This window comes from Sorex fumeus, unplaced genomic scaffold (genome assembly GCF_029834395.1).
Source record: "Sorex fumeus unplaced genomic scaffold, SorFum_2.1 ptg000002l, whole genome shotgun sequence".
NCBI lineage: Eukaryota > Metazoa > Chordata > Mammalia > Eulipotyphla > Soricidae > Sorex > Sorex fumeus.
Window position 1 is genome coordinate 57869944 of NW_026606059.1, and position 27881 is coordinate 57897824.

General features: G+C 49.8%; 1 non-coding gene across 1 annotated transcript; it reads left to right on the forward strand.

Moving 5' to 3' along the window:
• The first annotated feature begins 22910 nt into the window (after positions 1 to 22910).
• On the forward strand, positions 22911 to 22983 carry TRNAM-CAU (transfer RNA methionine (anticodon CAU)). The gene has a single exon. It is a non-coding gene; the product is annotated as a tRNA-Met (tRNA).
• Positions 22984 to 27881: the final 4898 nt, after the last annotated feature.

Below are 27881 nucleotides of genomic sequence, written 5' to 3' on the forward strand. Positions count from 1 at the left end.
CTCTCTCTCTCTCTCTGATTTTGGGCCACACCCATCTGTGCTCAGGGTTCACTCCTATCGGGCCTCGGGGGATCATATGGAATGCTGGAAATCGAACCCGAGTCACTACTTGTAAGGGAAGTACCTTACCTGCTTTACTGTCGCTCCAGCTCCGTCTGTGTTCTCTCTTGAGTACACAACTTTTGCTCTTTCTCACCCCTCACTTTCCTCTAAGTAAATTTCTTTAAACTATCTTCCTTCACTTTGGAAGAGCACTGAGGAGCCTAATTCGTGACCTTGAGCAGCCCTCCCTTGGTTTCGCTTTGTTCCCTCCACTTGACAAAGGCGAGCGTCACCACCTCTCCCTCCCGAGCGCCCCCTGGCCCCGTGCCCTCCTCTGCCTTCTGCCAAAGGACTCTTACTTAAGTAGATTGACTTAACCTCTTTCCCACGCTCTCCTTTGAGCTTCCTTCCTCTCCTGTCTCCTCTGTGGTCTCTGCAGTTTGTACTCAGATTCTTTTATTGTTTGGTTTGGGTTTGGGGCCACACCCGGTGGTGCTCAGGGCTGACTCTTGGCTCTGCACTCAGGGAATCACTCTTGGTGGTGCTCAGGGGAACCATATGGGGTGCTGGGGATCAGACTTGGCTCAGCCATGGGTGAGGCAAGTGCCTACCGGCTGTACGGTGTCTTCATGCTCCAATTCTTGTCACCTCTGTCCAGTCCTCAGTCAGGAGGTACAGACCTGATGTGAAGGAAGGGGAGAGGGGAGGCTGTGATAATTCATGGGTTTCTTTTTGGTTTATTTCAGGGCTCACGGTTGTCAGTAGGTCTCAGGTACCTGCTACATTATGCTACAGATGCCAAGTCCTAAGTCGCATGTTTTGAACCCAGGCGGTCACCTGGGATTGCACATCTGGCCCCGGGAGTGTGGTCAGTTGTGCACCACACCTTCATACATTGGGAAATCTCTATCGAACCATGCTGAGCTCCAGGCACTGTGGGTCATGGAGAACTCGCTTACCTTCTTCTTTCCTGTGACTGAAGTGCAGTTTCTCCTGTCCATGAGGGAAGGAGGGCAAGAGGAGAAACTGGGTTCCTGTACAGCATATGGGGTGCTGGGGATTTGAGCTGGGGTCGGTGGGGAACAAGGCAAGTGCCTTAACTCCTGTTCTACCTCTCTGCCCCCCTACTTTTTTTCTTTTTCTTACACTTTTATTGGGATACCATGGTTCTCGATACTGTGATGGTTTCATAAATACAACATCCAACACCATACCCATGCCCACTGCCCAGAGAGTCCTGAAGAGCCCCTGCCCCTCCCCAGATCCGCTCAGCTCTGTAGCCTCTCAGCTTCTCTCGCCTTCGTCCAGCTGTTGCTCCCTTGCAGTGTCTCTTTCTGTCCCCGATGGGAGTGATGGCTCTGTGTCTGCCCCTCTCTAGACTCCCCTCTGCTCTCTGTGTTGCTGCCTATTGTGTCAGTGCCTTCAGTCGCCAGAGAGGCCTGTGGGTAAGCACTGTGCTCATTCCTGCTCCCTCACGCATGACTTTGAAGCACAGAGTTCCCCAGTCAATTTTTCAGGTCACCTGGCCTGGAAGTGGCAGCTCCCAGAGCCATGCATGAGTGATCTGGCCCCAGAGTCATCCTGGTAACCCCCGAGCTGCTCTTCTCATAGGTGAGGAGTGAGGATGAGGCCTGTGATGCAAGTGGGAGCCCCTGTCCAGGTGCTGCTCTACTTGGGGCACAGCCCGAGACACAGACAGAGCACACGGCCATCAGGGTTCCCATGGGCTAACCTGGATGGTCTCAACATCAGAATAAGGGTCGAAAAAGGGTTTCAGGTAATTTTTGGGGGGTGTGGGTGGTTGGGGCCATTCCTAGTGGTGCTGTGGGCTGTTCGCTGTGATGTGTTCTTGGTGCTCGGTGGGGGCAGGACCCATGAAGTGCCGGGTATGAAGCCTGGAACTCCCCATGCTCAGATGGGCTCCAGCCCTCTAAGCCATCTCCCTGCAAGGGTAGAGTTCATAAATTAAAACAGGAAGCATGAATCCATAGTGATAAAAAAAATCTCTGCCTTCCCTTTTTCTTTTTCCTTCTTTTGCCCTCCTCTTTCTCCTCCTCCTCTTTCATCTTCTTTCTCCTCCTCCTCCTCTTCCCCCCACATCTGGTTGTGCTCAGGGCTTACTCCTGGTTCTGTGCTCAGGGATCAACCCTGGTGGGGCTCAGTGGACCATATGGGATGCTAAGAATTGAACCTGGGGGTTGGCTTTATGCAAGGCAAGTACAACTGCCTGCTGTAAGTTCACTTTGTCCCCTTTCTTCTTTGTTTGTTTGTTTGTTTGTTTCTTTCTTTCTTTCTTTCTTTCTTTCCTTCCTTCCTTCTTTTTCTCTCTTTCTTTTGTTCTCTTTCTATCTTTTCCTTCTTTCTTCCTTCTTTCCTCCTCCCTCCCTCCCCCTCCCTCCCTCCCTCCCTCCCTCCCTCCCTTCCTTCCTTCCTTCCTTCCTTCCTTCCTTCCTTCCTTCCTCCCTCCCTCCCTCCTTCCCTTTTCCCCTTTCTTCTTTCCTTCCTTTTTACCTCCCTTTTTTCTTTCCTTCCTTTTTACCTTCCTTTCTTCCTTTCTTCCCGTGAAAATGTCAGGGAAAACCAGAATAAAGACCTTCTGTGAAGAAACTGGCCTGCCATATCAAAACTGTCTTAAAAGCAACAAGGGGAGAGGGGCGTAGTAATATCCATTGTGTAGGGCATTTGCCTTGCTTCCAAAGACCCGGCTTTGATTCACGGAATCGCATATGGTCCCCTGAGCACCACTAGGAGTAATCCTGAGTGCAGAGCCAGAAGTAACCCCTGAGTATTGCCAGATGTGACCCAGAAAGAAAAAAAAAAAGAAAGTTAAAAAAAAAAAAGGGACAAGGGACCAGATAGTGCAGTGAGTAGAGTGCTTGCTTTGCACACAGCCAACCTGGGTTCAGTGCCAGGCATCCCATATGATTTTCTGAGCCTTGCCATGAGTGATCCTTGAGTGTAGAACAGGAGTAATCCCTGAGTATAGCTGGCTGTGGTTCAACCCCACCTCCCAGCCCCAAATAATAGGTAAAGGTAAAGGTAAAGGCCCTCCCGTTGATCGTCAATTTGCTCAAGCGGGCCCAGTAACATCTCCATTGGAGACTTTGTTGTTACTGTGTCTGGCATATCGAATACTCTCGGTAGCTTGCCGGGCTCTCTGAGAGGGGTGGAGGAATAGAACTCGGGTCGGCCATGTTGGCCGCTTGTAAGGCAAACGCCCTACCCGCTGTGCTATGAAACACATGCAGGGTTTCAGCATTTATGGGTAGTGAATTTCCAGATTTTGATGGGTGAATTGCAGTTTGCAGGAAAAAGTTTTTGCTGGCAGAGCGGTGGTTCATTAGCTGACCCTCAAGTGTAAAACAAAGGAAGTTCTTTGAGTTTGCAATGCTTCAGTAAGCTTCAGACTTTTGGGCAGGATGACAGTAATGATTGTTAGGAATTGAACCCAGGGCTTCATATATACAGAGCATGTGCTCTCCTTGGCTCTTTTTTTCAGGTGTTTTTTTTTTGTTTGTTTTGGAGGGCGGTGGGTGTTGTTTAAAACATACCCAGTAGTGCTCAGGGCTCACTACCTAAGGTTCTTGGGAACACATACAGTGCCAGAGATTAAATCCAGAGCTCCTGAATGGATTTTTTGTAAACTCTCTCCCTGATCCTTTTCAATGTTTCTTTTAAAATCTGACTTGAGGAGAAAAGAAACAAGTCCATGGGAACCATGAAACATTGTACAAGTCACTGGGGCAGGAAGGAGAGGGGATGGTATCTGGGAACCAGGAGGGGTGGAGCATATGCAGTGCAGACAAGGAGCTGAAGAAACTGGAGGGGAAGTCAATCCTCGGAGAATATGCTCAAAAGAATTCTGCAAGTTCTACAAGAATCCAGGCTGTTCCTGGGCTGGTTCTGCCCCCAGAGCCCTTGTTTCAATCTTCAGCCAAATTCTTTTTTTTTTTTTAATGTAGGAGTATTGCTATTTATCCAGCCATTGATTAGGCTGATAGAATTGGGCATAAACTCCACTTTGCTTTAATTTTTTTCCCTTTTATAAATTTATTTATTGAATCACCATGAGAGTAGTTACAAAGCTTTTGGGTTTAAGTCTCAGTCACATAATGATGAAACACCCGTTCCTTCGCCAGTGCCCATTTTCCACCACTAAAAACCCCAGTATACCCCTTATCCCACACCCTCCCCCTAACTGTGGGGCAGATGATTTCCACATTATTCTCTCTCTACTTTGATTACATTCAGTATTTCGACACCAGACTCATTAATATTATTTGAGATTTTACCCCAACACTCAGATCTGCCGAAAAGGCAACCGTAGACAATTTGTTTTCTGTTGCTGGTTATGAATAACATATGATGTGGTACGGCCACAGTAGTGGCTGCACGATTTTGGAATTCTGAAATTTTGACAATTAAATCTGGAGGGATTTCTGCCCAAACCTGCTGGGTTCCGAGATTTGTTCCTGATTCTCTGGGATCATGGCCATTAAGCAGCTTGACCAGGAGCCAGAGAGGCTATTCGTGGGCGGCGACCCGGTGTCTCATTGGGAGGGGAAGGAAAGGGCCAGTTATACCCCCATCCTCTGAGGCCCCGTGTGTCTTGTCACTGTGGGCCCAAACTTGACTGTACAATGGACTCTGGAGGATGATGGCCACTGAGCCGCCAAGAGGGAGCAGGCAGAGGGACAGAACCCTTTCCCCCCTGGGATGGCCCAGGGCCAGTAACCTACTGTGGGGACCGGACACATTTCTGCCAAAAGCCGCTGGGTTCCAAGATTTGTTTCTAAGTCTCTTGGATCATGGCTGTTAAGCAGCTTGATCAGGAGCCAGGGAGGCTCTTCATGGGCGGTGACTTGGGGTCTCGTTGGGTCAGGGAGGAAAGTGCCGGCTCCACCCCCATCCTGTGAGGCCCTGAGTGTCTTGTCACTGCGGGCCCAAACCTGACTGTCCAATGGCCTCTTGCTGCCAGATTCTTTAGTTGCATGTGGAAGTGAGAATCTCCTTCTTCAGCCTAGGAGCAATTTGGGGTGGGAGCAGCAGGAATAATATAGTTAAGTCTTGCCTGCCCCCATGCCTATTTCATATCTGGGCTGGTGGGTAGTAGACATTTGATCAATGCTTGTCAGACTAAGAGCTCCTGAGAATTAGCCTGGGTGGAAGGACCCAAGTAGAATTCCATCTCTTGACTGGGGGGGTTGGGGGGGGGCAGCAGGGGCTGAGAGGTAGGGTCATTGGTCCCAGAACCCGTCTGACCCTAAGCTACCACCATCTCTTGACTGATTCCTTTCAAAGCCTGCAGCAGCATGAAAATTGTACAGGCTCATTACCCAGTGACCTGAGATGTATGATTAGGTAGAGAATGAGTTGGCATAATTAATTAGACGAGTGAATAGCTCCCTGTCAACACCAATCCATTCAGCATGGGGAAGGCAGGCTAGGGGTTCCTACAGCTGTACAGGAGTGGTGGGGTGTTTGCACTTATGGGGCTGGGGCTTGCACACATGCGCCCATGTCCTATGAAGGTGCTCATACACACTCTAGGGGTAGTGTATGAGCTCATAGGGAATGGGTGCAGCCCTCCCGCTGCAGGGCTCTTTCTCGGCCTCCGTGTGATTGCTGGGGTCCCAGGCAGTGTCCTGTGCCCCTGGGGTGCCCCTTGATTGTAAGTGGCATGTATAGGCAACCCCAGGTCAGATTCACAGTCTTGTGCTCGCAAGGCAGAAAATTTCTGGGGCCAAGTGGTTGTTGTTTATTTGATTTTTTTAAAAGAATTTATTTTGGGGCTGGAGCAATAACACAGCAGGTAGGGCGTTTGCCTTGCACGCATCCGACTGGGGTTCGATTCCCAGCATCCCATATGGTCCCCCAAGCACCGCCAGGAGTAATTCCTGAGTGCAGAGCCAGGAGTAACCCCTGAGCATTGCTGGGTGTGACCCAAAAAGAAAAAAAAAGAATTTATTTCATTTTCATTCTGGTTTCAAAGCAGGTGGCATCCAGTGTGTTTCAGAGGCTGCTCCTGGTTCTGTGCTCAATGGTCACTCCTTAAGAGATAGCATGCAAGGCCAGTGCCTTACTTCCTGCAGAATCTCTTCAGTTCCCATGATTTTAATTAAGTTATGCCATCTATATTTTTCCTCTGACCCAAGACTTTGTTGCTTTTTAAAAAAAATGCTACAGGGGCCAGAGAGATAACGCAGCAAGGTAGGACCTTGCGTTCAGACAGCCTGGATTTGATACTTGGCATCCCATTTGGTCCCCTGAGCACTGCCAGGAGTAATTCCTGAGTGCGGAGCCAGGAGTAAACCCTGAGCATTGCCAGGTGTGACCCAAAAAGACTATATATATATATATATATATATATATGCTACAAAGTGGCGTTGCTTCCTCAAGCTTCCTGCTTTCTGGTTTCCAGGGCATGCTGAACATTTCAAGACATGCATATGAACCCTGGGGATTCTCATCTGAGGGTCACTACATTTGAATTTGCAGAGTTTTTTTTAAATGAAGAAACAACTTTGAGGCCTCCATAATATAGCCAGTAGGATCCTTGCCTTGCCCACAGACAACCTGGGTTCATTCCCGGCACCTCATATGGTCCCCCTGCCCAGTGCTGCCAGGAGTGATCCCTGAGTGTAGAGCCAGAAGTAATCCCTGAACACTGCCAGGGATGGCCCCAAAACAAAACAAAAATTAGTTAAGGAACAACTTAGAGGCAGTAAAATTTGCCCTTGTGAGTGTCTAGTTTGATAAGTTCCTAGAAGTGCATGCATGGAGCTGGAGAGATAGAACAGTGGGTAGGACATTTGCCTTATAGGTGGCTGACCCAGAATCAGTCCCCGACACCTCATATGGTTCCCTGAGCTTCGCTAGGAGTGACCCCTGGGCGTAGGAGTAAGCCCTGACCACCGATGGGTGTGGCCCCAACCTCTCCTCAACCCCAACAAAAGAACCACCACATATAATCAGGTAGCGCCTTGAAGATCAAGCTGTAGAACCCTGTGTTCTCCACTGCATGGCTCTCCCTTCCCCTCTGCAGTCAGCTGGTGCCTCCAGGGCCCTTGAAGCCAGTGACCTCTCTTTGAGAGGCACTCCTTGTAGAATGTCATCCAAATGGAGTCATGTGGTGAGTCCTCTGGAGCCTGGCTTCCATCACTTTGCAAAATGCACAGTGCGATGTGTGCGTCAGAGGCTAGCTCCCATTCACTGCTGAGTGCTGTCTTACTGTGGGCCAGTGGGGTTCCACAGTGGGTTTGTCTCTGTTCACCAGGAAGCACAGGACAAGGCTATGATAAAGGAATGATGTTTACTTGGGGATTAGGATTGCAAATTGTGTCCTGCAGAAATGATTTAAGGGCTTAAGGGTTTTGTTTTGTTTGGGGGCCACACCTGGGTGTGCTCAGGACTTCCTCCTGGCTCTGTGTTCTGGGGTGACTTCTGCAATGATCAGAGGATCATATAGGGCAGCAGCAAGCATCAAACTCAGGTCAGTTGCATGCAAGGAAAGTGTTCTACATGCTGAATTATGCATCTGGATTTAAGGGAGTTTCCAAAAAGAAAAAAAGATAAAGGAGGAGAGGGTAGAACAGACCAAGAACATTTTTTTCCCTCTCTCTCCTCTTTTGGGCCATTCCTGATAATGTTCAGGGATTACTCTGGCTCTGACCTTAGGAATTACTCCTGTCAGGGCTCAGGGGACCATATGGGATGCTGAGGATGGGTCTCTCAGGTTAGCAGCGTGCAACGTTAGTGGCTCACCCACTGCCCTACCTACTTACTATCTCTCTGGCCCTTACACTTCTTGAAATGCATGCCTCCTGCCAGCTCTAACCTTGGTTTTGTGATGAGCAAGTGGGTGAGTAAAGAATCTGACTTCCTTTTCCTTCTCTGTCATCATTTTTTGCTTGAAGCTGTTGGTTCATCGGGCTGTTGGTTCATTGGTTCATGCTGCAAGTTCGTTGGGCAAGTGTGCAGCCACTGACTTCCTTGCCCCTCCGTGCACCTTGGAGCACCTCGGACCCAAGAGCACACTCGGGATCCAAAAGACAGCAAGTCTTTCAGTTTGCTACAGGCCGCCCCAGCTTGTGAGTCTCATGGATTCGGAACTGGCAGCCTGCTGGAATTCAGTGCTCATAAGGCATTGTGAGGCTTTTAGGCTACCGGGGTAGAAAGGAACCAGTATGTACCACCCACATCTCTTCTGCTCACATGAGATTTATTTACAAAACCCAAGACTCAAGTTAGAGTGATAGATAGTACGTTAGGCAGGGTGTTTGCGTTGTAAGTCGCCAAACCAGGTTCAATCCCTGGCATCACATATGGTCCCCTGAGCAATGCCAGGAATAACTCCTGAGTGTAGAGCTAGGAGTAACCTTTGAGCATCACTGCATGTGACCCAAAAAAAAAAGCCAAAAAAACAAAAAAACAAGACCCAATGTCTCTCAGTGAGGGAGTCATGTGCCTCTTGTTCACTGCCGCTCTTAGTAAGTACATGTCAAGTGAAGTATTTGGGTCATTGTCTGGCAACCCCTACCCTGCAGGGGACAGCAAGGGAGCCATTCCACATGAGATGGCAGATTTGGCCTTTTGTGGGCCATCTGAGTTGTATTTCTTCTGTGTCTTTTCCTTTTCCTCTTCTCTTCTTCCTCCTCTATCTCCTCCTCCTCCTTCCCCTTCTCCTCTCCTTCTCTTTCTTCTCTTCTCCTCTTCCATCTTGTGTGTGGAGGGGAAAAATGTTCTAGAATACTCTGGTTTGCCTCTCCTTCGTCTCTCGTGATTTAAAGATGATAAGGACGAGGGGTCAGAGAGATTATACAGTGGGTTAGGCAATTGCCTTGCAAGTGGCAAACCTGCCTACTCCTGGCACCCTCAGGGGTCACTCCTAAGCACAGAGCCAGGAATAGCGCCTGAACACTGTCAGCTGTGCCCCTAAGCCCCAGAGATCATAAAAAAAAAAAAATTTCCTTGGGGCCGGGGAGATAGTACAGGCGTAAGACACTTGATTGCATGTGTTTTACCTGGGTTTGATCCCTGGCATCCCACAGGGTCCCCCAAGCACTGCCAGAAACAATTCTTGAGTGCAGAGAGCCAGGAATAACCCTGCGCACTGCTGACTGTGCATCCTCCCCCCACCGCCCCTCCCCCCCGCAAAAAAGAGAGTAAATCCGCTTATTGTGGACAAGTCCCTGCTTCTTCTCAATAAGCAAAGACCTGTTCTAGGGTGTACGTAAGTGGAGACAGACTTCAAGAAAAGAAGCCACCCCGACTCAGGATGGCAAATGCTAACTCATTCCTCCATTCCACAAACCCTGAGTGCCCCTTCCAAGTGTCATAGAGCAGTGCTGGGGCCACCCCTGCAAGCACCCCAGTAAATGCCACTTGGCAATCAGACTCTCCCCCCTCTGCCATTTGACTGTCACTTCCATTGGTGGAAACCTCGAAGCCTTGAAGTATGAGCCAGGTGACGCAACTCTCCGTAAGGTGCTTGTGCAATTTCAGGCACAAACGCTCTGTTTGAAAGCCAGGTGCGGGAGTAGATTTTCATGATATGCTGTGAAAAGATTAATGCACAAGCAGCCCAGCCCCTGTGGGCCTGGCCACGGGGCTCAGTACCTCTCATGTGAGGAACGAACATGCCCAGTGTCCCAACACATCCCTGGAAGCTGCACACTGGGACTTAGTGGGGTCTCTGGACTGGGTGGGGGGCAGGGGGCAGGGGTGAGCCCCTCTGTCCTGTTCAAGGTCAGATTCAGAAGGAGCAGGCCTGGCCCCTCCTTTTCACCTGTGTGGGGGAAGGGGGCCCCACAGCTGGGTGCTGTACCCCTTTCCTTTCCTCCTTCCTCTGACTAGGTCCCCTGCCCCCACCCCCACTGTGAGACCTGGCATCCATGGCTGGTGTCTTCTGGTCACTGAGATGCGCCGCCCAGCTTTGAAGCTGGCACTGGTTCTGTGATCCAAAGGAAACCAGCAGCGGTGGTTTTGGGTCTCCACGACAGGACACTCCGTTCATCATTCAAGGCTCATGGCGGTCCTGGGTGGCCCGTGTGCGGTTCACATCCCCCCAGATCCCAAGTGATTGCCGTGCAGAACCCAATGGGGAAAGCAATACACTGACTTCAGTGAGGTGGTGGCTGAGATTGGAGGAGGCTGAAGAGCAGTTAAGGGGGGCAGAGGCCTGAGTAGGGTGTGTGTGTGTGTGTGTGTGTGTGTGTGTGTGTGTGTGTGTGTGTGAAGTAGGGGTGAGGAAGGCTGACCATGGCCAGAATTTTTTTTTTTTTTAAGCTAGGGGGGGAATGGTTTGGGCCATACCAGGTAGTGTTTAGGTACTACCTCTGGTTCTGGTTCTGTGCTCAGGGGTCACTCCTGGTGGTACTCTGGGAGCATATCTGATACCAAGGACTGAACTGGTATCAGCTGCATGCAAGGCAAACCCTTGACCTTTGCACTTAGTCTTCAGTCCGGGGCCCAGGAAATCTTCCTGAGGTCCCTGGCAGTGAAGCCTGGGGCAGCCCCAGCTACCGAATGGGCAGTAAGAAATGATATGGGGAGGCGGAAGTAGGTATCCCTGGGGTATAGGTGGGCAGGGGGTTGAGTAGGAAGTGTTTGTGTGTGTTGAATAAGAAGTGTTTGTGTGTGTGTGTGTGTGTGTGTGTGTGTGTGTGTGTGTGTGTGTGTGTAACCTGGAGGGGTGAGTGTGGCCTTTATCTCAAGGTTGGTGTGATAGTGATGCTGTCAGACCCAGAAAAGGCCCCAAGTGAGTTTGCATCAGCTCTGTCTGGCCAGGCTGGAGGGGGAGGACAGAGCTCCTCAGGGCTCAGCTGCAGGGCTGAATCCTCCCTTCTTGGTGCTCCATTAGCAGGGCCAGAGCAAGGGCTCCCTCTGACTCAGCAGCACGGGCCACTCAGAAACACAGCAGAAGCCCCATGGCCTGCTGTCGCCTCCTTGGGGACATGCCAGAACTGTGGCTGCGGCCGCAGGGCACGTCCACTAAGGTCTTCTCCCCATCTCCCTCCTCCGTGAGGCCTCCCTCCTCAGCTTCCCTGGACTTGCCCGGCCGGCTGCGCCCTTGCTTCTGGCTTGTCAGAGCCAGAATAATGAGATGAGACGTGTGGGCTGGCTGCCAAGTCCTACCACGCTCGCAAGTCCTGGTTGGGCAGGGGCCAGGCCTGGGAAACCTGTGCTACTTCCCAGAGAATTATTCCCACCCAAACGGGGGCCTGTTTCCCAGGGCGCCTTCCCGCCCAGCCACCTTTCCATTTACTGAGCCCCTGGACTTCATTTTGTGTTTTTGAAAACTGTTTGTTCCTCTTCTTCATTTGTGTCCATCTTGGAGCCACAGCCAGCCGTGCTCAGGGTCTCCTCTTGGCTCTATGTTCAGGGATCACTCCTGGCAGTGCTCAGGGGACCATTCCAGGTGCCCGGGACTGAACCCGGGTCAGCCGAGTGCGAGGCAGACGCCTTCACCCCTCACTATGTCTCCAGCCCCCGCTTCTCTTCTGGGAGCAGTTGGCACGGAGCTGAGTCAGGTCACAGAGCATAGATTCTAGAACTCTCTGACTCCCTGCAGCTGGACTGAAAGCTGTCTGAGGAAACGCTGTGTGCCGTGGCCAGGTCAGTGGCTGCTGCCCACAGCAGAGACAGTGACCTTTGGTGGGTTCAGACATGCGAGGAGGTCAGGGGTCAAAACAAAAGTTCAAACTCTTAACAGCTGTGAATTCCCATGCAGGTGAAATCTCAGAGCTTCCGACCTTTACCCACAGGTACTTGGAAACGTGTGTGTGTGTGTGTGTGTGTGTGTGTGTGTGTGTGTGTGTGTGTCCAGGACCAAGACCTCGTTCTGTGGTTCTGGCTGTCCCTACCCATCTGTTTTTCCAACTTCCTTTGTCAAATACGTGCATGAAAAGCTCACTGCAGCATTTGTTTCTAATGGGAAAGAAATAGTTGTTCTAGAATGAAAAGACTGAGCTGGGATGGTTGTTTCCAGAACTAAGTTCCTCTGACTAAGTCGGCTTCAGCCTGGGCTTCTTAAACTGTGGGTTGTGTCCCCATATGGGGTGGCATGACTGAGTGGGGATGGTGGAGAATTTGGCAACAGCAAAAGGTTCATTCAAAACGAATCGTATCAGACATCCGAGGTTTCTGACAGAAAAAAAAAAGGTCATTGTGAATGGAAATAGTTTAAGAAGTTCTGGCTTAAGCAACAGAAATGTGCTTATAGTTCTTAGGGCTGGAAAGTAGAAGTCAGGCAGTGTTGGTTTTTTTTTTTTTTTTTCAGGGTGCGGGGGCATACCAGCAATGCTCAGGGCTCTGTACTCCTGGCAGGGTCCCGGGGAACCATTTGGGACACTAGGGAATGAATCCAGGTTGGCTTGGAGATGGTTGTTCTTCCTCCCAAATCGTGACCGATTGGATTCTTTTCAGCTATTTATTCCCTCCCTGACCCTGATCTGGTACCCGTGATAGCTGTGAGCTGAGTATATTTGCTTGCCTGGGGACATTGAACTTGGCTAGATAACTTTGTTTGTTTGTTTGTATTTGGGCCACACCTGGAGTGCTCAGGGCTTACTCCTGGCCCTACACAGGGATCATATGGGATGCGGGGCTCGAACTTGGGTCAGCCACAATGTTTGACCTGTTCCAGCCCCTTGGGAAGGTAACTTGATTTGGACTGAGGACCAAACTAGAGAATCTCAACTACAGAGTTAAGCCCAATTCCAGCTGAGAGCAACCAAATAATCCAAAATACAAGGAAAATACATGTTTACTTTTAAAATGTTAGAATGAAAGTACCTGCCATAGAGGGTGAAGTCAGGAGTGACATTGGAAACACTGGTGGTGGGAAATGTACTCTGGTGAAGGGATGGGTGTTGGAACATTGTATGTTCGAAACCCAATAACCAATGACTTTGTAGCTGTATGTCTCATTGTGATTCAATAAAGAATGAAAGAAAGAAGATGTTAGGATGAGTGAAGCAAGTAAGCTACAAAGAGTAACTATTATATGATTTCCTGTCTATGTTGTATCTGGAATAGACACATTCTTAAGAAGAAAGTGAATTTGAAGCCTCCTAGGGCTGGAGAGCATGGGGATAATTTTTTTCCCCCTACTTATTGTCTCTAGAGGTTTTGCTTGGAGGGGGTGAAAGTCGTTGAAAATAGTTAATAATTGTTGCACAACATTGTAATTGTACTTATTACTTTGTACTTAAAATTGTGTACTTAAAATGGTAATTTGTTATTATATCACAATTACACACACAATGCAATGTACCCCAAGCCGATGGTTTTTCACTCTATACTGAGTGGATTATAGGGAACTGGAGTACAGCAGGTAAGGCACTTGCCTTGCATGTGGCTGACCTGGGTTCAATTCTCTCCACCACATATGCCCCCAGGGTAAGCCCTGAGCATTGCTGGGTGTGGCCTTCCCTAAACCACTAGTGATACATGAATTATATATAAATATAGATAATTATAAACATTTATGCTAATGGAGACGTTACTGGGCCCTCTCGAGCAAATCGATGAACAATGGGAGGACAGTGCTTCATGCTAAAAATGGGAATGGAGAGATAGTATAATGGGTAGGGTATTTGTTTTTACACACATTTGACCCAGGTTCTATCCCCAGTGGAACCAGTAGGCCTCCTATGGGCCCTCCAGTCCCACCAGGAGTGATCCCTGAGCACAGAGCAAGGAGTAAGCCCTGAGCACTGCCGGGTATGGGCCCCAAACTAAAAGAATATAAGCTAAACATTAAACAAAATTAAAATGCATGCTTCTTATTTAAAATCTTGAGATTGAGGTTATTTAGTAAGCAACTCTTGTGCGATAATTGACTGATTCCGTGTGTAGACCTATATGTCTTTTATAATGAGCACAGTATTTAATACAAAATATGCAAAACTAGAATGTGCTGGATTCCCCCGGACAGAACCCTCTTTCTTATTTTCCTGCCTGCTGGTGACATCTGGACATTGCTCATCCTAATTTGGAGTGACACTTAGCTTCTCTCTGACCTTGGCAGTTCCCCAGACCCAGGTCCTGGCTGTTCCTGTAGAAAGGGTTGTCTGTTGGCTTCCGCCCTAGCTCTCTGCAGTCCTCTCCCAGGACACGCTTTCATCACCTTGGGTCTGGATTATTTCATCGTTTCCCAGGCATGTCCCTGACCCGTTCATCCAGCCCTAGGGAGAGGAATAATTTGATATGTTTCCATTAAGTTACCCAGCTCGGCCAGCTCAGAGCTGCCTTCTCAACATGCCCACATTAAAGACACATTCAGGAGCACCCACTTTCATTCCGTATAATGGGCTTACAGCAGCGCACTGCCCGTTGGACCGGATCTAAGCCCCAGGAAATGTCACCTGGACAAGTGCCAGGATGGTGAAGATGTGCTAAATGAATCACTGGAGAAAGGGGACAGGTCACAGCTCCTTTGCCATCTCCCCTTCCCACCTGTTCTTCCTCCACTGTCATGAATGTATTTCTGGGTGTGAAACCTACACAACCACAAAGCAAGGAAAGATTCAATGAGAAACATTGGTTTAAGAATTGAAGAAGAGGTGCATATGCCGCCCAAGCCCATGTGCTGCTTGTGCCCAGGTGGCCAAGCACATGTGGTGTCCGAGCACACGTGTTGCCCGTATCTTCCCTCTTGAGATGTGTACTTTTTTTTTTTAAATTTTATTGAATCACCGTGAGATAGTTATAAGCTTTCATGTTTGGGTTACAATCACACAATCATCAAACACCCATCCATCCACCAGTGCACATTCCCCACAACCAATTTCCCCAGTATACCACCCCCCCTTCCTACCCTCCCCCTGCCTCCATGGCAGACATGATTCCCCATCATCTCTCTCTACTTTGGGCATTATGGTTTGCAATACAGACCCTGAGAGGTTATCATGTTTGGTCCTTTATCTACTTTCTGCACACATCTCCTGTCCCTCAAGGTGATTCCTCCAGCCATCTTTTCCTTAGTGATCCCTTCTCTATTCCAGCTGCCTTCTCCCCTTTGCTCATGAGGCAGGCTTCCAGCTATGGAGCAATCTATCTGTCCCGTGTATCTACTGTCCTTAGGTGTCAGCCTCATGTTATGTTGTTTTATACTTCACAAATGAGTGAAGCCCTTCTATGTCTGTCCCTCTCTTTCTGACTCATTTCACTTAGCATGATATTCTCCAGGTTTATCCATTTATAAGCAAAGTTCATGACTTCATCTCTCCTGACAGCTGCATAGTATTCCATTGTATACTTTCATGCTTTTGTATCTAATGCTATGATATGTGTGTAGGGGCTCTCTCTCTCTCTCTCTCTCTCTCTCTCTCTCTCTCTTTCTCTCGGAGAAGCCCACGTTCTCTATTGAGTGTGTTTCTCTCTCTTCCTCTCTCTCCCTCTCCCTTCCTCCCTCACTCTCTCCCCTCCCTCACTCCCTCCCCCCCATAAACTCTCCAAATAAAATCTATTTACTTAAAAAAAAAGAGTTGAGGAGGAGGGGCGGGAACGATAGTAAAGCAGGAAGGCATTTGCCTTGCATGCAGCCAACCCGGGTTCAATCCTCAGCATCCCATATGGTCCCCCAAGCACTGCCAGGAGTAATTCCTGCGTGCAGAGCCAGGAGTAAGCCCTGAGCATCGCTGTGTGTGACCCCACCCAAAATACAGAATTAAGGAAGAGGAGATGAAATGATAGTACAGTGGGTAGGGTGTTTGCCTTGCATGTAGCTGACATAGGTTCTATCCCAGGCACACCAGATGGTCCTCTGAGCACCTGCAGGCAGGAGTAAGCCCTGAGCACAGCTGGGTGTGGCCCACACAAATAAAAAGTAAAAGAGTTGAAGAAGTAGGGGCAGGAGAGATAGTACAGGATGTAAGGCATTTGCTTTTCACGGGGCAGAGAAAGATTAGTGAATGACTTGTGGCTATTCTAATCTAATGCTGAAAAGAGACCGACTCAGCAGATAGGACAGATGAAGAAAGATTTTAACAAAATTTTAACAAATTTTTAACTATTATGATGTAACTTGAAATATGTTGCAGGAATTGAGCTTAGTGCTATAATTAAGAGACTTTCTATCTTGTTTCCATTTTCTTTATGTGAATAAAGTTTCCCAACACTGAAGTCAGAAAATAATTAAACTATGTAAGGAAGATGCTGGAGAGAGTATCGTGGGCTTGCCTCCATGTGGCTAACTTAGTTCCATCCACCCGCATCACAGATGGTCCTCAGGCACCACCAGGGTGAGCCCTCAGCACAGGGTGAAGAGTAAATCCTGAATACCATCTGGTGTGGCCATTCGACAAACAAAATTAATGTAAATAAGAAAAATAGATCACAGATATAACGGGAAAAATAGAAATAGAATTATTTCAATATCCCATCTCATTCCAGCCAAGAGCAACAGCCAGCCATAAATAATTGAAGTAGGATTAACAAATCTTCACCCCATGGATATTCATTTCTGATCACTTTTACCTCTCTCTCTCTCTCTCTCTCTCTCTCTCTCTTCTTTTTGGGTCACACCTGGTGATGCTCAGGGGTTATTCCTGGCTCTGCACTTAGGAATTACTCCTGGCGGTGCTCAGGGGACCATCTAGGATGCCAGGGATTGAGTCCAGGTTGGCTGTATTGTGGCAGACAAACGCCCGCCCCACTGGACTATTGCTCCGTCCCTTTCTCTTCATAATTATTCTTCAATTCTACAAATATGTTAATTTAAAATTAATTGTGTGATGGTAAAAGATGTTACTTTAGATAAAAATTTTGGACCATGGGGCTGGAGCAACAGTACAGCCCACAGGGCATTTGCCTTGCCTGTGGCTGACCTGGGTTTGATCCCCAGCATCCCACATGGCCCTTGAGCACTGCCAGGAGTAACCACTGAACATCAATGGCCAGGTGCGACCCCCGCCCCCAAAGGAGCTTATGTGTGTATACTTTAATCACGGTTAGCACGGAATCCACGGGATATTTCAATTTCATTGATGTATGTTAAATTGAAATTTGTTTTGGAAAATCAACAAACTGTAATTGAAATTTCAGCTCTGTCTAAAACGAGAACACTTAGATATTTGCGAGGAGGGTCCTAGATGTCTTTTCAGAACTATTTTAGGGGGCACGCGGGGAAGCACTTTTGGAAGTAGCTGCTGGGTGCGGGCAAGGGCTGGCAGTCTTGCAGCACCTCCCTCAAGCATCATCCGGGAATCTTGCTTCTGGCATGACAAATCGCACGCAGCTCTCTCAGACGAAGACTTGATGCATCTGTCTATGAAAGACAGCGGTCGTAGCGACCCCTGCTGGTCATTGAGGAGTAAACAAGCCGCGCGGGAAAGCGTTGAGCCTGGAGGGAGGAGCACCTTCAGGTTCAGAAGACATGACCTTCAGGTTCAGAAGACATGACCTTCAGGTTCAGAAGACATGACCTTCTGAACCGGCTGGAGCCGGTTGGAGAAGGTCAGGAAGAGACAGATGCCAGCAAAGCAAAGGAGGCCTGATCTTGGAAGGCACGCCATGCCAGCTGAACAGGTGGCAAGGGCTCGGTGCCAGGGCACCTATTGCAAGCACAGTCTGAGTGAGGCCTCTTCGCTCCTGGCCAGTCCCTGGCCATCCATCTCTCTCTGCAAACCAGGCCTGGGACTGGGATCCAGTCAAGGAGGTTCAGCCAGAGTTTCCCGCCAGAGTATTCAGAGGGATCAAGTGGAGAGTGGGCACCTGCCCACATTTCCCTAGAGAGGGTCTCCTCAAGGCAGGAGTGTGTGTGTGTGTGTGTGTGTGTGTGTTAAACTTTAATGCAAGGCTCAGGAAGGTATTTCAGAGCTGGTGACACCCGTCTCTGTCTGGCTTACTTAAACAGACCCGGGTGTTGCTGAGGGCCAGCCTGGCACCCCGCAGGCTGTCTCTGCAGTGTGTCTGGGAGCCGGCCCAAGTGCCCCGCGGTCCTGTCCTATTTGACTGCCACGTGCTCGCTCTGCCCTCACCCCTCCACCCCCCGACCCGCACTCCCCGCCCAGGTCCAGGGCCTGGGGTGCAGGACGGCTTTAGACCCTAACGCATCTTCACCAGCCTCTGCTGGCCAGAGTTAGCTAAAACCCGCAGAGGACCGCCGCCACCTGTAGGTCGAGCGCCCCCTGGCGGCCGCCGGCTCCGCACTGACTGGAAGTGGGTGTGGCTGGAGCTGGGATGGGGGGATGCTCCCACCCTAGCTTCCCCCCACCCTATTCTGCTTCTCCCTCTCTTCACTCTCGCCCCTCTTCCTCCTTTCCTCCTCTTCCTCTCCTACTCCTCCTTTCTTCCCTCGCCCCATCCTCCACTTCTCTCCTCTTCTTTCTCATTCCTGCAGTTTGTCTGAAATTGATTTAAATGAAAAAAATTTGGTCATAGGGGCCCGAGCAATTGTGCATCAGGCAAGGCTCTTGCTTTGCACAAGGCTGACCCGAGTTCTGTTCCCAGCACCTCCAGGAGGGAGCCCTGAGCACAGCCAGGTGTGGTCCCAAACAAAGAAAATAAATACTCAACCACTTGTTTTTACTATGGGGCACCACACCCGGTTGTGCTCACTGCTTACTCCTGACTCTGTGCTCAAGGAATCACTCCTGGTGGGGCTCAGGAAACCGAATGCGGGTTGATTGCGTGCAAGACAAGTGTCTTACAGGCTGTAAAACCTTCCAACCCCACTTGTCCGCGGTGCATACATACACACACACACACACACACACACACACATATATATCACAGGACCAACATTGCAGTAAGCATTGAACAATAGATAAAATGTGTCTGTCTCTCAAGGAGACGAGGTGGGAGGGAAGCTGGAGCTTTGGTGAAGGGTCTGTCCACATAGTGTCAGCAACTTCATAAATTACGGTGACTTTAAAAAAAATCTCAGCCCAGGCCCAAATATAGTTTCACTACCCATGTATTCACCACAGTTTTGGGGTATCCCTTCAGAGACAAGAGTGTGCAAATTCTGGAATAAAACCCTCCCAGTCTGCCCTCGATTTCTTTACCTTGGGAAGTTCCCAAGCAGTGCTCAGGAGGCTGGGGGCTTGGCAGGTATTCTCAGTCAACCGAGGCCTCTGCCATGCTCAGGGGGACCGTGTGGAGTGGGAGATCCGGGCATGTGTGTGCCCTCAGCGACATGATCTCGCAGGCTGGTGCTGCCTTCCAGCTCCCCCTCGCTCTTTTTATTTTTATTTTTTTTATTCACCTTGAGGTACAGTAACAAAGCTTTCATGTTTGAGCTTTCATCATACAGTCAACAAACACCCATCCCTTCACCAGTGCGTGTTTTCCACCACCAAAATTCCCAGTATCCCCCCCTTCCCCCATTCCACAACTCCCCCTGCCTGTGTGGCAGATAATTTGCACAATACTCTCTTTCTCTAATTTGATTACCTTTGATATTTCGAGACCAGTCCGCTGCTCATATCTGCTGAAAATGCAATGCTAGACGATGTGTTTTGTATCGCTTGTTATGGATACAACACAATGTCTCACAGCCACAAGAGCAGCTGTGCGCTCTAGGAATTCTAACATTTTGATAATTAGGGTCTGAAGTGGGCTGGAGCGATAGCACAACGGGTAGGGTGTTTGCCTTGCATGCGGCCCACGCGACCGACCCAAGTTTGATTCCTCCGCCCCTCTCGGAGAGCCCGGCAAGCTACCGAGAGTATCTTGCCCGTACGGCAAAGCCTGGCAAACTAACTGTGACGTATTCGATATGCCAAACACAGTAACAAGTCTCACAATGTTACTGGGCCCGTTCGAGCAAATCGATGAACAACGGGAGGACAGTGACAGTGACAGGGTCTGAAGTGGCAGAGCCTGGCAAGCTACCCGTGACGTATTCGATATGCCAAAAACAGTAACAAGATGTTTCACAATAGAGACATTACTGGTGCCCACTCGAGCAAATCAATGAACAATGGGAGGACAGTGCTACAGGGTCTGAAGAGATCGCTGCAGCAAATTGCTCAGGTTCGAGGTCCATTTGTATGTCTCTGGATCATGGCCGTGTGGGAGCTTAAGTAGACAGTGACTGGATGTGGCATCATCTTGGGAGTCCCATGGGGGCGGAGGGAAGGAGAAGGGCCCATTCCTCCCCTGTCCCATGAGGTCTGGGGTCTGCTGCCACTGCCACTTGTACCTGGAGCTTGTTGCTGACTTCTAGAAAATGGTGGCCACCGGTGCTTCTAGAGGGTAGGCGGAGGGATGGCGCCTGCCCCCATCTGAAGTTGCCCATCAAAAACGACCTATTGCAAAGTGCAGAGCCATCTCTGCAGCAAGTTGCTCAGGTCTAAGGTTTGTTTGTGTGTCTCTGGGTCATGGCCGTGTTTCCCACCCGGTTCTGGCTGGCTATGGCTCCTGAGGCCAGATGTCTGTTTGTGGCCATTTGGGCTGTTTCCGCTGTTCATTGGGATCTTATTGTGTTTTCCTTATTTTCACTCACATATCATTGATGTGTGTCGTTAGAAAACACTGCGATATTGCAGCCAGCCTGAAGCTGAGCCTGAAAAAACCACCCATGCTCAGCCACTTGTGTGATCAGAGTTGTGGGGGCTTGTGATTGTGCTGGAAAGGGGGTTCCATCCATGAGGTGATCCTCTGTCTGGAGAGCTGGGTGAAACTGCCGTGACACCCCAGATTTGCAGCCTATAGGGATTAGGGACCCTGCAAGGGTTTCCATGAAGGGGAATGATGGGATTCTGTCTCCTGCCCCCCTCCTGGGGTGGGGGTGGGGGGTGGTCCCTGGGGTCCCAAACCTTATACTGGAATACAGCCCTTCAATCAGGGTCCCTGGTGTAAGAGCTTTCTTGAGGCTTGGGAGGGTTTGGGGGTCCCACTGGGGACTGCAGGATTGGGTGTTGGGCATGAGGACTGGGGTCCAGGCAAGCTGTCACCATGTGCAGTTCGTATAGGAGGACGCCCTCTTTCTGGCCACTCACCCCTCCTCTGGCCACTAGCTCCCTGTCCTGTCTTCACTTCTAGGCTTCCCTGGCTCCTCACTTAAAAGTCTCTCTTCAAATTTAGAAATCCCCCTACTCCCAAGAACACTGGTACCTGCTCCTAAAATATCCCCCCTTGAGGCTGGAGTGATTCTACAGCGGGTAGTGTGCTTGCCTTGTTTGTGTGGCTGACCCGAGTACAATCTCCATCATCCCATATAGCCCCGCAAGCACCAACAGGAGTGATTCCTGAGTATGGAGTCGAGTCAGGAGTAAAGAGTAGGCCTTGAGCATTGTTGAGTGTGGCCCCCAAACACACCCACACACACACCCACCCACACACACACCCACCCACACACACACACCCCAAATAAAACAAAAACAAAACCCCAAAATTTATTTTTGAGTCACTATAAATTAGTTACAAAGTTACTCATGATTAAACTTCAGACCTACAATGTTCCAACATCAATGTTCCCTTCATTCATTTCATCTCCCTCCTACGATGTCCTGTTTTCTTCCCCTCCCCCCATTTTCTCTTTTTCTCACGCCCCCCCCCCACCCCCCATCCCCTTCAGGCACCGTGGTTTACAACACTGTTGCTGATAAGGAATCATGCATGATGCTTCCCCTCCTTTCAGCAGCTAGTCTTGGTCCAGAGTGACGCTTTCTGCCATCATCATCCTAGTGATGCCTTCCCTGACCTATCCCGCGCCGCCTCATCCCCAGTGGCAAGCTCCCCTCACAAGGACCAGTTCTGCTCTTTGTTTCTACTGCTTTGGGGAATTAGTTATTCCCCTACTATGTTTCTTTATATTCCGCAAATGAGTGAAATAGTTCTGTGTCTGTTGTTCGCCCTCTGACTCACTTACTCAGCACGATACTCTCCAGATCCATCCCTGTGCCAGCAATCTTCACAACGTCATCTTTCCTTACGACTGCGTAGTATTCCATTGTGTATATACAGTTTGTTTATCCAGACATAAGTTCGTGGGCATTTGGATTGTTATCAGATTTGGCCACTGTGAACAGTACTGCGAAGAGCATAGGAAGGAGTGCAGATGACTTTTCTGCATTGTACTTTTCTAAAAGTATTCTTGCAGGAGAGGAATCGCCTGCTCAGTTCCTAGGGGTATTCTCGCGCGCTCTCTCTCTCCCCCTCCCCCCACCCCGCACCCTCATATTATCTTCGAAATGATTTTGGAAGATATGAGAAAGGAATGATTTATTTATATATGGAAATAGAAAAGTTTATAGGAAAGAAGAGGAGAAAGAAACTCCCGTGCAGGGGAGGAGATTAGTACAGAACCAAATTCAAGGAATGTAATTAAGTGAGCTGCAAAAAAGGGCTGGGGGATGGTGGGGATGGGGAGAGAGGGGTTAGGCTCAGAAGACCTCCCAGTTGGTTTTTCCGGGTGCGAAACGGGGTAGGGTGGAGGGGGGCGGGCGGGAACTGTGCACGTGAGCGCGTGCACTTGTGTTTAAGATTATTCCGCACCTGCACCCCCGACTCCAGGCCGCGCAGGTGAGGCGCGACCCTGGGCACCCAGCGCGCAGCACCCCGCACGGGTCCGGGCACGCGGCAGATGCCCAGAGCTGCTTCACGAGGTGACAGATGTGCCACAAGGGCTCGTAAGCGCCGTGCAAAACTCCCTCCGCCGTGTCCCGCCCCCCAGGGCTTTACCGCCAGGCGCGGCGGCCTAGAACTGGCGGAGCGAGCAGCGCGGCGGCCAGCGGAGGAAGGTCCGGGTGTGGCGGGCAGCTCAGCGCCTGGCGGAGCCGGAACCCGGGAACCCGGGCCGAGAGTCCGGGGCTCACTGCCCAGCTGGGACCGAGACTGCAAGCGGAGCTTTGCGCGCAGGCGCAGCCGCCGCCGGGGCAGCCTCATTAATGTACTGCGGAAAGAGCCTCCTAGGTGCCTCGTTAGCGCAGTAGGTAGCGCGTCAGTCTCATAATCTGAAGGTCGTGAGTTCGATCCTCACACGGGGCACAATACTTTTGCTCCTTGAACTTAAAAACCTTGCCGCAAAACCTACGATTATTTTTAAAAACAACGAGTTTCCTTTTTCCCTTTTTTTGGTGATTGTTGTTGCTTTGCTTTTGTTACTGTGGTCCCGGAGACCACGGGTCCCGCACGGTTGCATGCTGGGGTTGCCGGTTTCCGAGCTCTGCTCCCCGGCCCGGGTGAGAGGACGCCAAGGTCCGGACTTGCAGCTCCTTAGCCTCCTCGGGGGTCCGGGACCGGGAGAACCCCTTAGAGTCCAGTAGGGCCCACATGGTCTGCGCCAGGGGAAGCCCCCCGTCAGCATCGGCGTTAAGCAAAGTCCGTGGTGGGTGCCCAGAGCCCAGCCCGGAGTGGATGCCCACAGTCCAGGGGTGGGGGACTCAGTCTAGGGACTGGGGGCGCTTACAGTCCCGGTGGGCGCTGACAGTTTCGGGGGGGCGTTCACAGTCCCGGGGAGGGGGCGCTGATAGTCCCGGGGGGCGCTGACAATCCTGGGGGACGCTCACAGTCCTCAGGGGCGCCGACAGTCCTGGGGGGCGCTCACAGTCCTGGGGGAGCGCTCACAATCTCGGGGGGCTTTGACAGTCCCGGGGGGCGCTGAAGTCCCGGGGGGCTCTGACAGTACGGGGGGCGGTGCTGATAGTCCGGGGAGGGCGCCCACAGTCCCGGGGGGCTCTCACAGTAGCAGGGGGAGGTCACAGCCTGGGTGCTCACAGTTGGGGTGCTCACAGTCGGGGTGCTCACAGTCCCGGGGGGATGCTCACAGTCGTGGGGGCTTATAATCCGGGCTGGGTGCACTCGCAGTCCAGGGATGCGCCTACAGCATCTCAAAGTAGTGTCAGGGCACGGCTCTAAGACCCCCAGCCCGACGGCGCCGGCTGCCTTCCGCGGGCCGGGGTCTGAACGTGCCTTAGGGACACAGGCATTTCCGCCGTCACGAGCCTGTAGGCGGGTCCCGGAGCCCACGGAGCGCAGCCTGCCAGCCTCCAGTGTTTATGGCATGGTACACTCCGGCGCCCAGAGAAAAACCCTGGGGCTCACGGCATCACATGCCACCACTGGCCCCAAGGGCCCCATGGCAAAGGGCCCCTCGGCAGAAGGCAGGCGTTTGTTCAGGGTGTTTAGGATGCACTTGCTGCTACAGGATCCTTCCAGGGAAGCTGGCCTCTTGAGACAGGCAGCATCTGGAAATGAGGTTAGGTCTGGACAATGGCTTACGGGCATGGTTCTCCATTTGGGTGGGTGACTTGTCAAGTTTTCAGCCAGTTTTGTCTGACAAGCAACACTGTAGTGAGCTACCTATACATTTCATTTTATCCTCTGAAAAGTATTTATGGGGGCGGGGTTGGGCTCAATCTTCCTCCCTCTGCACCCATGCCATTCTTTTTTTAAATTTAAATTTTATTTTTATAAGGCTGTTCACAATAATTTATTATTCAATATTTCAACACCAATCCTACCACCATTACACCTTCCCACCACCTTTATTTAGAATTTTCCCAACCACCATCACCCAAGCCTGCCCTAATAGTAGGCCCTAATTTATTTTGTATTGTTTGTCATGAAGAATTCTCTAAAAAATGATCAAAAAAGGTTTCCTTAGAACAAAGTGTGTGAAGACTGTTGTATCTCACCCTGGAGCCATTGAGCCCTTGTATAAGAGATCATTAACAACATGTTGTTACAATTAGGCCTTGTGTGCTAATATTTTTTTAATTGAGATTAGTTGCCTTCTACCTTACATCCTATCCAAAGTGTGCTATTCCCAGTGTTTAGAGTATTAAGTGTCACGCTAGGAATTCTAAAATTTTAAATAAGGTGATACAGATGGAGTTAAATTTTTAACTGGAAGGTGACTTTGGGGTCTGAGGCATCTCAGCAGCCTGTTGCTCTCTTCTGAGATTTATCTGTCCGCCTGAGTCATGGCTGATTATAAGCTTATATGGCACCAGAGGTAGTTCATGGGCGAGACTGCCAGGCTCGAAGAATAGGGGGATGGAGACCATTTCATTCTAAGGACAATATAATCCCACAGCCCCTAAATTCCTTAATTCTGCTCTGCTGCCCATTATTTGTTTTTTTTTTTTTTTTGGTTACTCCTTGCTGTGTTCAGGGCTTATTCTGTGCTCCGGAGTCACTCCTGGCAGGCTCGGGGGACCATTTGGGGTGCCGGGTATTGAACCTGGGTCAGCTGCATGCAAGGTAAATTCCCTACCCGCTGTACTATCTCTCCTGCTCCCGCTCATGGAAAGGGTTGTCTTTGGCAGTTAATGCTCCCACTTGGAGTAAAGAAATCGTGGTCTTGACTCAATGGAATACTACACAGCTATGAGATGAAATCATGCAGTTTGTTGCAGGTTGGATGGAACTGAAAAGTCAAGCTGAGTGAAGTGAGTCAGAGAGAAAAAGACAAACACCAGATGACGGCACTCATGCAGAGTAGAAACAAGCAGTGCAATGGATCAGGTAATCCTCCATGGGAACAACCCTGAGACGGGTCCTGGCAGGCATGGGGGGCTGACCTTGGGCCACTTTGGGGGTGGGCATGATGGTGCAGCTCTGCCGGTAGACGACAAAGCAGGTGGAGCATCTTGGAGCATTTTGGTGGTGGCGAAGCTGCAATATGCTTATAACCTTATTACCTAAAGTAGAATACAAATTTCTTTCCTACGCAGTAAGTACAGAACCTGTGATATGTATCCCGGTTACTAATTCTGTTTTTGGTCTTGGAAGTTGGCCACTCCTTAAGGGTCAGTGTGGATTCCCTATGGGAAAACCTTTAGCAAAAGTCCGTATCTTGATCAATATCAAGCCATACCAACAGGAAAAAAATGTATGAATGGAATGAATGTGAGAAGATCTTTCATCCAGTTAATAGTTTGTTCTGGATACATTTTTTTTTAAGTAGTATGGAAGGTGATGGCCAAAACTGGATCCAATGCTCTACAGTTCACACCAGAGCAATCTTACAGGTGTAATAAATATTACAAAGTACTTTAGGGGGTGCTCTTCTGCCACAGACTTAAGGGGACACTAGAGAGAAACTTGTGTGTGAGAATTTAAGTCTTGCTTAAACTTCTCCCCACCCACCATCAATTCCCAGAAATTGGGATAAGGTTACATTGAGAGGTAATCAGAAACATATTTTCTACTATTTCATCAATGTGATCATCTGTGAAAAGCCAATCAAGCAGACTGAGCAGAAGGGACTCAGTCTCTTGCAGTGTAAAATCTTTGAAAAGAGTAATAACTTTATTAAGATTATTTGGGAACCCGGTGACCATGAGCTTCTACAAGCATGGTTCTGGTGTGCAGGCACCAAGACTATTTTCTGAGCTGCATGGGGACCGCCCCGGTTCCCAGGCATCCTCTGATTCTGGAAGTCATGCTATAACAATGCTCCGGGTTGCCACCCTCAAATGCCTCCTCCAGCTTCTGAACGACCATGATCCCAGAGGCACACAAACCAATCTCAGAACCCAGGGGCTTTTGGCAGTAATCCCTCTAGATTTATTACTAAAATACCAGAAATCCAAATTCGCATGTCCACTATTGTGGCCACACAACATCATATGCTCTTCATAATCAGCAATAGAAAACAAATTATCTAATGATGTCTTTTTGGCAGGTCTGAATGTTGGGGAAAGGTAAAGGTAAAGGTAAAGGCCCTCCCGTTGATCATCGATTTGCTCGAGCGGGCCCAGTAATGTCTCAATTGGAGACTTTGTTCTTACTGTGTTTGGCATATCGAATACGTCATGTCACAGGGAGCTTGCCAGGCTCTGCCGTGCGGGCGAGATACTCTCAGTAGCTTGCTGGGCTCTCCGAGAGGGGCGGAGGAATCGAACTCGGGTTGGCCATGTTGGCTGCGTGCAAGGCAAACGCCCTACCGCAGGGCTGGAGCGATAGCACAGCGGTAGGGCGTTTGCCTTACAAGCGGCCAACATGGCCAACCCGAGTTTGATTCCTCCCCGCCTCTTGGAGAGCCCAGCAAGCGACTGAGAGTACCTCGCCCACACAGTAGAGCCTGGCAAGCTCCTCATGACATATTTCGATATGCCAAACACAGTAACAACAAGTTTCATGATGGAGACGTTACTGGGCCCACTTGAGCAAATCGATGAATGTTGGGGAAAATTCCAAATAATAATGTTGGGTCTTTTGTCATAATATTGAATGTGATCAATGGGGGTGGGGGAGAGAGAGAGAGAGAGAGAGAGAGAGAGAGAGAGAGAGAGAGAGAGAGAGAGAGAGAGAAAGTGGAAATTTGCCACACAGGTGGTGGTTGGGAGGGGGGTATACTGGGGTTCTCGGTGGTGGAAAATGTGCCTAGTGAAGGGATGGGTGTTTGATCATTGTATGACTAACCGAGACTTGAACTGAAAGGCTTTGTGACTGTTCTCATGGTGATTCAATAAATAAATTAAAAAAAATTATTTGGGGACCAGGCAGATAGGGGACACATTTGATCCCTGGCACCACTTGGCCCATGAAGCACCATTGATCATAGCTTCCATGGCCCTGAGCAGCCCTGGTGTAGTCTTAGCATCACTGGACCGAGCAGCACTGTGTCCTTGGCCCTTGCACTGAGCTCTCTAGTTGGGTTGGTGAAGAACTGCTGGCAGTGACTCCAAGGCCCGCCGAGCACTGCTTCAGAAGCCGCCTCCTATGCCCCAGAAATGATCATTGGGAGAACTACAATCTCTTAGAAAAAAATGGAAGAATGTCATCAAAGAACTTGATTTAGTTGAAATTATGCATAACTCACTTGGCACTGAATAGAAATAATTAACTGCTATATGTATGTATTATGAGGATGTGTGTGTATGTGTGTGTGTGTGTGTTCTTGTATATGTGTGTGGTTACAGAACCAATCCCAGGTG